The following is a 12,466-nucleotide window of genomic DNA, read 5'->3' on the forward strand; positions in this document are numbered from 1 at the left end:
TTAAGAAAATAATTTTATTTTTCTAGTAAACCTAGTATTAAATCAGGAATTGGTTGTACATGTTTTTGAATGATTAAAAGATTACACATTAGTTTTGGTCTCAGGGTTTATTTTGCCACACTATATAGTAGCTAGTATTTCTATATTTGTGTTTCCCTCTATTGCTAGTAACTACCATCTATTGTTTCGACCATTTGGATACTTTGTGAGAAGAATTAATACATTTATAATAAGCATTAATCACTATAAGCAACATGTATTGTGGGTCTAGTTATAATGTTTAGTATTGTTCTACAATAGTCTTTGAAGTGGAATGAATTGTAACAATTGTATACAAAGGTAAATATACTATTATAAGAAAGCCTAGACATTTTACTATGTAGAAAGACAATAGAAATTATTTCACTTAAATATTGGGGGATCTATCATATGTGGTGTGTAGAGATTTCAAATTTACTTGCCTACACTCTTAGAGCCACCCATGTTTTGTTTGATGAAGCCTTCAAAGACTCACATGCTTGTGCTATCAAAGTGATTACTCTGATATCAAATGGATAAAGTGTAATAGAGTCACATTAGAGGTTGGAGGAAATGGAGGTTGGTGGTTTTTTACAATCCTAAGATAGCTTCTTGCTTAGGGATAATTCACTTCACCAGAAGAATCCTTTCACACCTGTCTCTAAAGAAAAGAGGGGGCTTATGTGTCCCTTCAAGAAGAAAGGAGTGGGAGGTGGGTGGAAGATTTTTTGTGAGTGCACATGATGGATTAATGTTTGGTTGGTGATATGTACAACACTTGAGGAGGCATTAGACACACTCAAAGGACATGTGGACTTTTTAGAGAAAAGGTGTCTAGTGTGTATATGTTTGGTTGGTGATTTGTTCAATAGATGAAGGATTCTTTCCACTGCACTTGAGGAGGCATCAAAGACACTCAAAGTACACATGTACTTTCAAAGGAAACATGTCTCATGTGCAACACTACAGGATGAATTAGAAAAACTCAAAGGAGATGTGTAATTTTGAAGGAAATGGGTTTGATTGTGCATGGAGGGTGGGAACACTTTTATGTTCTCTCACGTTGTTTGATGGTTTCATATTTTATATTTAGGAGATCCGCTAATTTAGCGACTTTCATGTTTCTTGGGTGATCATAGAGGATTGGTGAAGACACTTTAGCAATTTATCGAAAAAGAGTTATGTTCAACCATTAGAATATTTCACTCTTGTTAGGATTAATATAAAAAGGGGAGAATGTTAGAGTGTTAAATTAGTTAATAGGTTTAATTATAGTTTAAATGTTGGTTGGTTTTTGAAGTGTAGTTATGTTATAGTTTTTGTTTGTATCACCTATTTAATGACATATGTTTTAAAATAATTCATCAAGTTTTAACCATTCTCTATCATTCCAAGTATGTTCCATAGTGCCATTTATGGCTTGATAAGGTACTAAAACTATTCAATATTGTTAGAATTATGTTATATGTTATCATTGATGTCAAATCCTATGGTCCGGTTAGGTCTAGATGTGGTATATTGACTAGTAGTGGAAGATTGGTATATATGTGATGTCGTTGGTCGTTTGGTGATTTCCCTCAAGACTTGGCTTCTTGGAAGATCTGTTGCTGATGTTACTCAGTTCTATTTTTGGGTCTCGCTTTATCTAGAAGTCGAGGGTGTGTAATGATATTTTATTTTGGGTCCAATATTGGTAATATACATAATGTGTTGATATGTTCAATGAGGAAGGTTGTGAAGTGGTCTACTTGTCATTCCTTTCCACCACCGAAGTACAGTATTGACCAATTTTAGATCTCTATCTAGGCTGCCATGGACAATTATGTTTTTCTAGAGACAATATATGTATCTGTATCATCTAGATGAGTTAGTGTGGCATTTTTGTGAATGGCTAATTGTGTTGAAGATATACAAGATTGAAAGAATCCAGTTGTTCTTATGAAGTGTGTTGTGGATAGTTACCAGAAGTTGTTCCGACAGTGAAAAATATGTTTCAGTGGTGGATTTTCTTTTCTATCTTTCTTTATTTGGCACTAAACCTTTTTGGGAAGTGAGCCCTTTAGTAGTGAACCTTTCTAGGTAGTGATCACTCATGTAGTGAGCATTCTTGGCAGTGATCCATCCTTTGTAAAATTCACCTTAAGCAATGTTTTTCTATTTAAAAATATTAATTTCTATTTATAATTATTATTCTCCATGGTTTTTCCCTTGTTGGATTTTCCACATAAATTCTAGTGTTCTTTGTGTCTTATTTATGCTTTTATATTAATTTTGCTAGTTGTTTTGGATCTATTAATAAAGTTTGAAATAAGATTTTAATTGTCAACTGATTCATGCCCTGTCTCAGTTGCTTGGATATTCAATAATTGGTATCAGAGCTTTGGTTCCTTGATATAGAGCTTAAATTCTTAAGGTGGATCCTGATCTAATGGCACAAAAATTATTTGTCCCTATCTTTGAAGGATCCGATTATAGTTTCTGGAAAGTAAAGATGAGAGGATATCTAGTTTCTCTAGGTTACAACACTTGGAAGGTGGTGGAGAGTAAGTATGTACACCCAACAAATGGTCTTACTACTCTAGATGAGATGCAAGCCTATGAAGAAAATGAAAAGGCAAGGCATGCTATCTTCAGTGTATTATCAAAAATTGAATTGACAAAAGTTATTTCCTTGAATACTGCTTATGTAGAAGCTAAGAGAAATCTATGAAGGAAATGAGAGAGTTAAGTGGACATGGAGGATAACAACTAAGCAAAGGTATGAAAACTTGAAGATGGAAGAAGGAGAAGATATCATAAGCTATTTTGAGAAGGTTGAGAGTGCAGTGAATAATATCAAAGAACTCATGGGCACTTTGAATTATGAAGACATAATTTCAAAAATATTGATGACTCTACCAGTGAGTTATAGTGATAAGATCTTAGCTATTGAAGAAACCTATGATCCGAAGAATTTCACTAGAGACAAGCTATTTGGTATCCTGATTGCATTTCAAGTGAGAAAGTTTGGAAAGTACAAAGACAAATCATAGACAACATTCAAAGCAACTGAAGATGGTTTAGATGATGATGACAACCCAAATGAGATGGAAGCAAATTTTGTGAGGAAATTGAAGGAAGGCATTGACAAGTACAAAGGTATGTTACCCTTTAAATATTTTATATGTGGAAAGATTGGTCATATAGTTACTAGATGTGGGGAAAAGGGAACAAGACAAAAGTTTAGGGAAAATATTGTAAAAATCAATAAGAAAGCCTATTATGTTAAGGATGATGTTCAGATTTCAGATGATGAATCAGATTATGAAGAAGGTTATTGTTTGTTTTTGGTAGAAAAGGACGGACATAGGTTTGATATTTATAAGTTTATTTCTACTACATTTCATGCTAGAAGAGATAAGAATGAATGGTTGATTGATAGTGGATGCTCAAATTGTATGATTGGTGATAAGAGTAAGTTCATAAAACTTGAAAAATATGATGGAGGTTTTGTTAGGTTCGGAGATTATTAAAAAGAAAAAATTGTTGGGATTGGTTCAATTAATTTTGATGGAAACCATAACACTGACAATGTCTACTATGTGAAGGGTTTACATCATAATATTTTGAGTGTTGGATAGACGTGCAAAAAAGTGTATAATGTTATATTTTAGGATAATGGATGTTAAATTTTGAAGGAGTCTAGAATGGTTACTGAGGCTGGAAGAAGAACAAATGAAAATATGTATCAATTGGAAGGAGCTGCAAGGGACTATTTGTTATCTGAAATTGATGACAACTGGCTATGGCATCAAAGGATGTGTCATATCAACTTTGATAACCATGTACATATTAGTTCAAGGAGTGCAGTGAGATATTTACTAAGATTGACCAAACTAGATAATAAAATTTGCAAGGAGTGTCAAGTAGGAAAGCGGACAAAGAGCACATTCAAAGGGAAAGAGTATTCATCCACCAGATTACTAGTTTTGGTATACACAAATCTATGTGGCATGACTAGAACAAGGAGCTTGCAAGGTGAAATGTATATCATGTTATTGATTGACGATTATTCTAGAATGACTTGGGTTGCATTTTTAACAGAGAAGTCTGAGGCATTAGATAAATTCAAGATATTCAAGACAAAAGTTGAGAATGAAGTTGATAGGAAAATCAAGTGTTTAAGGTCTGATAGAGGAGGACAATTTATTTATGATGAGTTTAATGATTTCTATGAGAAACATGGCATTAGAAGATAATTATTTGTCCATTAGATACCACAACAAAATGGTGTAGTAGAAAGAACGAACCAAACTATACAAGAGGAAACTAGAACTACGATAAAAGGAGTAGAATTACCAGAAGTCTATTAGAGAGAGGAAATTCACACAACAACGTACATTATTAACAAAATTGTATCGTGTAAGAAATGTGGGAAGATATGCTATGAAATTTGACATGGTAGAACTCCGATAGTGAATACTTCAAAGTATTTGGAAGCAAGTGCTATATCTAGAGGGATGGTGAAAATCTTGGAAAATTCGCAATAGAGCAGATGAAGGCATGTTCTTAGGCTATTCAAAAAAGATCAAGGAATACTAGTGTTACAACAAGAGGCAAACTAAGATTGTTTAAAGTGCAAATGTGAAAGTTGATGAAAGTACCTCAAAAGACTCAGAGATATTGATAGGATATGAATCTGGTGAGTCCATTGAAAAGAAAAAGGAAGAGGAAATCAAAAGTGAAGAAAATAATAATCAAGATTCTTTAGCATCTACATTGAAGAGCCCAAGATATGTTTGGAAAAATCATTCAGAAGATCAGATTAGTAGAGATAAGAGTAAACGTATCATCACAAGAAGCAAACTAGTTCTATAACAAGTCTTGTTCTGTTTACTATCTGAAAATAAACCAAATATAGTAGAATAAGCTTGTAATGATCAGAATTGGATGAAAGTAATTAAAGAAGAGATGGATCAGATTAAGAAAAATTATACATCGGAATCAATTAACAGACTAGAAGACAAGAATGTAATTGAAACTAAGTGGGTATTCTATAATAAACTGGATGAAGATGGAAAGGTTGTAAGAAGCAAAGAAAGGTTAGCTTGTAAAAGTTATACTCATATTGAAGGCATTGATTTTGACAAAACTTATGCCCTAGTTGCTCGGATGAATGAAATCAGGATGTTCTTGGCATTTGCAACATTTAAGGATTTCAAGGTTTATCAGATGGATGTGAAATCAACATTCTTGATTGGAGAATTGAAAGAAGAAGTCTATACTGAACAATTGGAAGGTTTGAAGTTGAAAGATGATCCAAACATTGTTTGTAGATTGAAGAAGGCCTTGTATGGACTAAAACAAGCCCCTAGAGCTTGTTATGGAACACTAGACAAGTACATGGTTGATCAAGGATTTCAGAAAGGTTTGAGTGACAAAATTTGTATTTCAAGATCGTTTCAGGTAAAATCCTAATTATTGTAATATATGTTCATGATATAAGCTTTGGATGAAATGAATTTATGTGCAAAAGTTTTGCTAACGAGATGCAGAAGGATTTTGAGATTTGCATAATTAGTGAGCTAAATGTTTTCCTTGGTTTGCAAGTTAATCAGAATGATAAAGGAATTTTCATTTCTCAGTCTAAGTAAATAAAAGAGTTTTTAAACAAGTTTGGGTGGAGAACTTAAAACTGGTGTGTACACTTATGACCATTGGATGCAAGTTAGAGAAAGATGATAAATATCTTAAGCAAGATGCAAGTCAATACAGGTTGATGATTGGAGGAATGTTATATCTAACCACCACCAAAGAAAATATAATGTATGTAGTTTGCTTGGAAGACGGATTTGAACAAGAACCAAAAGAATCACATGTTGTGGCACTAAAGACGATCTTTAGATATCTGAAAGGCACAAAAGAGTTTGGTTTGTGGTATCCCAGGAACTCAGATTTTACCCTCACAGCTTATACAAATGCAGACTGGGTTGAAATTGTTGATGATAGGAAAAGTACAAGTGGAGGAACATTCTTTTTTGGCTCCCAGTTGGTTTCTTGGTCGAGTAAGAATTAGGACTTTGTGTCTCTATCTACAATTGAATCATAATAAATTGCAACATCTTCATGTTACACATAGATGTGTAAGGGAAAAAGTGAGACTAAGCAAACAAACCCTAATCCCACTCTCATGTATACACTCATGGAATACGAAAGAGCCTAGGGAGGTAACACACTTTGGCTACTTCTTGTGATGAAGAGAGAGCCAAGGATTACCTCTTAGGGTTTCTATTCCTTTGTTGTAAATGAGAGATAACAGAGATGCAAAGTGCAGATTTGAATAAATAACTTAGAATACAAGCATACAAAAGCAACCCTAATCTGGAAATGCAGAACTGAGAATAACTGATATACTACTAAATAGTACATATTAAGAGATAAATTCAGAGGTGCACTTGATCCAGCAATATGAGCCAAAATGTCTAGGAGAGGAGTGTTATGCCCCCGTCTTGATTCTGCACACTGGAAGATGTAATTGACACACTGAGATCTGAAGACTACAAAATACTACAAAAACTTGCCAAAATCTAGGAGGAACAGGGTGCCATGCCCTTGTCCTGGGTGGTATCAGAGTGCCAAGCCCCTGTCCTAGGGGTTTATGCTGAGATCTAGTCCCTAGAACTAAGTTTGTGTGCTTGGATCTTGAATCTGTACCTGTAGATGAAGATAGGGTTTTGGGTGATTATGTAGGATTTTTCCTTATTCAAACCCCTGTTTTGATGATTTCAACCTCAACAAATAATTGATTTGTATAGTAAAATAGTGTGTGCAAGAATATTGTGTGTGTACAAGACCCTGAAATGATGAATGCAAACAATTTAGAGTAACCCTATTCTCTCAAGAGTAAACCCTAAATGCTTGTAATTGACAAAGTAAATTCTCTAAACCAGTGATTCTAAGTGATCTAAAGAATGAATTTTAATCAAATTGATGTAATGAAGCTTATACAAAGACATGGATACAACATAAAATCATACCTAACTCTAAGGGAGAGGTACAAGTCAATCTTCAGTTGATGATCTCCTATTGCTTTCCTACATCTTCAAAAAGCCCCCAATTGATGAAAGAATGCTTGATGAATTATTGATAGGTGTTGTTTAATGTTGTTAAGGACTTCAAAAGATCTACTCTTTCACTACATAGAAGGCTTCTTGAGATCACTTCGCTCCAAAATTCTCTAGATCTTAGACTCCCCCCTTCAAATGAAGAAAGAGAGCTCATATGTATGAAACCCTAGATCTTAATTTCATCTTTAAGCCAACCTAGGATTTTAATTTCTTGCCAATTTCTTCGGGTTAAGCATTATAATATCATAGAATTATGCTCCTAAAATTTTAGGAAAAATGTCGGGGACTAGGTGCAAAGTGCACCCGGCCCAACCAACTTTTCATCAAATTTTTAGGGCCGTTAGATATGATGATATGAGAGTGAATCCTAAAGTTACATCTAATTCCAAGACGTTTTGATATGATAAATTGGGACTTAAAGGTCCAAATAGGACATAATTAGGGTTTATGATTAAATGATTTATTGAAGGAATAAAATGAAAAGGGGCATGCTTAGGGTAAAGGGCCCAACTTTATAATGTGTGTAGTTATGAAATATGAATTTATATTTAATTAAATTCTTAAAGGAGATTAGAAATGCAGGATTTAAAACACTCTAATGCGGGTGCTAAACCAAGCGCAGAATTGTACCACCCTAGCAAGGGTGTATAATTTACGACACTACATTTAGCCCCCACTTTAGCGGTCATATAACACTATGTGCATATGCAAGCTCAAGTAAAGAAAAGTAAACTTTATTTGAAAAAGGATATATCCATAAGTTGTCGGACGAAGCCCCCAACGGTATCTGCAGTACACAGTTAGGAACTGCACCCTACAAAACCACATGTTAGATCACAAAATCAGCTAATGATTACTAAGGAAGGTGATGAAATTCGCGGGTAGTTATATGCCCCCCTTGTTTTGGCTTGCTTATTAGTGAGGTGAAACAGGGTATCATGTTTATCACAACGAATTGTGATAGAGACCTTGATGATAAATGTTCACAAGAAGGCTCGATTCTACATCAAAGCACTTTATGGAACAAATGTGGAGTAAGAGAGCAAATTCACGATCCTGACAACATTGACGGTGTGAAAATTAGAGTTCACTAGATCATGTTATGATAGATTATGTGAAAAGAGCGAAATTAGGGTTTTTTAACTTAAAATTATAAAAATAAAAAAGTGCATATCTCATAAATATAAAAGTGACACTTTCATTTGTCACTTTTTGACTTTTGGCACTATTTGCTATAGAGGATATTCATTCTAGATTGAGGAGATGATCTGGATTCATTGCTAGAAGCTCGAACAAAATTTCTAAGATCACGATGCTAAGTCACCTTAGTCTTTTTCTTTTTGCTTCATCAAAATATGAACCTATTTTTCATCCTCAATTATGTTGGAATCTCTGATTACAGCTTCTAAGTCAACTCCTTGAAAATAGAAAGACAAAAAATGATTTGTGGATAGGGTTTTTCCTTGGGTCAAACCCCAGTTTAGTAACTAACCTTGATATTGAAATGATAATTTTAATAGAAATAGAATTGAATTGCAACAAGATGCTTTCCTTTTGAGGAAATGGAAATATATGAAAATGAATGCTTCTGATTGAAATGTATACCTTCATGAAGTTTCCTTGAATATAGTAAATACAAAGGCTTTAGGATGTCATGTGCAATGTCTTTATAGAAGGTTGATCAAGGATGCCATTTTGAATGCTTGAACTTGATTTTACTTCTTATCCAATACTTGATATATGCTTGAATACTTGGTCACTTGAATTGAATTTTCCATAGTGCAATTAGTATCTTGATTTTTATTCACAAAATGAGAGGAGTAGACCTCCTTTTTACTTAACTACTTGAAAAATATTTCAATTTTTCGAGTAGGATGACACAGGATTTAAATTCCCACTTACTTGATGTGATTGTTGTGAGGACCAAATTTGGGCCTTGATTGAGAGGACTAGGTCACTATGGCACCATGGTCCTGAGCTAGGACCAAGGCGCCCTAGCACCCTAGTTCTAATAATCAAGACTCAACTTTTGGGAAGAGATATTAGAGAGAAAGAGAGAGAAATACAGGTTTATAAAGAGTGTGAGCAAAATATAAGCAAGCATCAGGTATCAAAAGATGAAATGCCAAGGTGAGGTTTGGGTGAGGACAAAATTGTATACAGATACAATTTATGACCCCACATGTATTCCCAAATTTAGTGGGAGCATAGGACTATACCCATACCTATGGTAAACTACAAATTCACATTGAAAGACTTTTACCAAGATACTAAAGAGACAAGATGTACCATGAAGTATTTTGTTCAAAAACTTTTTATGGCTAAAAGCATATGAAAAGGTTGAGTTTGGAAAACCGTGGAATTTTTTGGAATGGTTACAACTATTATGATGTCATTTCCACTAACCAATATTATTTCTAGTGGTCTCCTCTTCTAGAAGACCATGGGCACCCCTTGGTTCATTTTTCTTGGGTGCTCCAATTTTAGAAGAAAGATATTCAACATCCATAAGATTTATTCTCTAGAACTTATATGAGTCTCATGTCATAGAATCAAATTAAGGTTATGTTTGATCTCTCTAACTAGGACCATGATACATTTGACACTTCTATATGGGTTAGATTCTTATAAACCTTGGTGTAAAATATTGGAAGTAGTGTGAAAAGACTATGTTTTGTAATTATAAGCCATGTATTGGGTATCATTATTTTTCTCATTTTCCCATGGTGTTAATTTTAAATTAGAAATGGTATTTTTAGTCACGAGTCTTAGTTTGGCAACATAGATTTATCCCTTTTTGTTAGAGCGTTTTTTCTAGCATACGGTTCTTTTGAGACATTTACCTCATATCCCCAAAAAAATTAACTAAATAAGACATTATTTTAGGGTGAATTTTCTGTTCACTATATGTAGAGATTAAAAATTCATTCATTTTTTTTCTCATAGCTCTATTAATTGGTATGTTTCACTTTTCTATAGATAACTTACACTTTTTAATGTGTTATTGCAAGTCTATGTAGAAGCCTTTAAAATAACTCACATTTAGGGTCTACTTGACTACTAAGTAAATTTTCATGTGTTATGCAAGAATTCCCTTGTTTCCTATTGGAAGTATGTGTTGCCTTGGTTTTCAATGATATCAAACTTGTTGACTAGATAGATGTTGGTTTGGATGTCTATGGTGCAGAGATATCTTATTGTATTGATGTTGCAGTTAATCTATTTATTGTTTTGGAAGTGTTCGGGCCTGAAAATTATTATTGATGTTGTTTGGTATTGTTATCTTCATTGGCTCTGATTTGGCATTATGGATATGTTAGTTATTTGGTCTAGGAATATCTTTGTGTTCTTAGTATGTTGTGGTATGTTTCATACCCAGATGTGATATTATGTGTTAATCTTACCTTTTAGTTTGGATATGATTTATGGAAGGCAACTCAATGTGTTATGGGTCTCACCATAGCATGTGAAGATGCGGATATGATTAATTTGCATTGGAGTATGTTTTGGCCCATTGATTGTCTATATGCAAATGTTACACTATGGGTAGTGTTTCCGTGTTTGTAGGTTGATGCATTGGAATTAGGAAGATGTGTTTTAGTCCTCTCTTTCTCTTGGAGTGTTGGTCTAGAAGGTTTTTTTTTTTTTGACTGACTTGGTTCAAGCCTTGATGATCTATCTTGTATATAAATAATTAATGTAAAGATAGCGATGTTGAAAAAGAGAGTGTGTCATGTGGATATAGATAGCAAAATTCAATGAATAACAAAGAGGAAGAGTTGTGTTTGAATGATATGCAAGCTATTTGAGATTGTGGCTGAAATATGAGACTGTGTGTTGATAGATGAGGTCTGAATTGTGTGTGTGGATGTTAATTACTTGATGCAGAGTTCAAGGACAAATTCATCATCCGGAGATCTTTATTTCAAATTGATTTATTGTATCTTACCCTATTATATTCAGCATTAGGTTTGCAAGTCATTTTTGTATCTTGTCCCAAGAGCAATTAGCCTTGGTCAGCAAGTCGAAAGCAATGAACTCTTTCATTGTAATCAAATATTCATAGTAGATATATTTTGTTTGTAGGTGCTCACCATTGCTTTTCCCCATTTTGGGTTTTTCACATACAATTTTTTTGGTTTTGATATGTTGATTGTGTTAACTGATTAAGTATTGTGAGTTACTGCATTAATTTTGATTCTGATTGATTCACCCCCCCTCAGTCCTACACTTTATCATTGGGAACATATTTAGTTTGGAAAATAGAAAATAGATAAAATAAGATAAATCTTTAATACCAGCATAGTATAAAGTGACATGATTATATTTAGAGGAAGTCAAAGTAGGAGAGGAGGGCTTCAAAGCCTTCGATTTAGTTGAATCTTTAGGGAATACAATAAGCTATTTAGTAAGAGAATTTACCCACTAATAATAAGAAAACTTGCAAGGGCCATGAGAATAGCTGTAGGCCAAATGTCCCATAGCAAAGAGACATCTACAACAAAAAGGAATTCCTTAAAAATCAACCAATTGTGTCCAAGGATAATCATTCACTTATAAAATAATTTCACCTTGAATAGTTTTAGATAGATCAATCTCGACCTAAATGTTGACAAAGGAAGTATTAAAAAAAATAGTAGTAGCAATATCCACTTGTAAAAAATGACCACAAATAATACTAATCACCTCATAGGTAGATTTACACCTAGACTATTTAAGGGAAGATGAGGAAATCTCACCTAAATAAGGAATTTCAATTTGAATCCTAAAGAGGGTTAAAAGAGGGCATTCAAGGTGAAGAAAAATGGTGTGTAAAACCCATGTCCAATAATCAAACTCAAGAATACCATCCCTATGAACAAAATAAATAAATCCAACAACAAAGAAACTACTAGCACATCGGTAAACTTCTACCTTACCATCTATCGGAGGCAGCTAGTTGGTAGAGATAAAATTATTCAAATCAGGAAGACTTGACCATAAGTGGAAAAACTTGTAGACCAGGCCCAATTTAGAGAAAAGAAATCTCATTTTCTATCACTTCCTCACCTAACACTACCCTAGGAGAGATTGGTGCATAAAGAAAAGGCACTAGGCTATAGCTAGGGGCTTGAGCCTTAGAGAAAGCTTGATAAGATTTTCCTCAACAAGTTTGCATAGGTACGAGGGCAACAACGAAGGCAAACAGGGGTAGGCACATTAGTAGCACTGATAGTAGGATGAGAGAACGCATCGCAAAGAAATCTATTTATAATAAAATCTCACGTAGAAGAAAGACCACACTAAGTAGCACCACAAGATATTTGTGCTTCTCCTCCTGCATTTGCTAAATCATGAGCATC

The sequence above is a fragment of the Cryptomeria japonica genome, chromosome 11, assembly GCF_030272615.1.
Source record: "Cryptomeria japonica chromosome 11, Sugi_1.0, whole genome shotgun sequence".
NCBI classification, from domain to species: domain Eukaryota; kingdom Viridiplantae; phylum Streptophyta; class Pinopsida; order Cupressales; family Cupressaceae; genus Cryptomeria; species Cryptomeria japonica.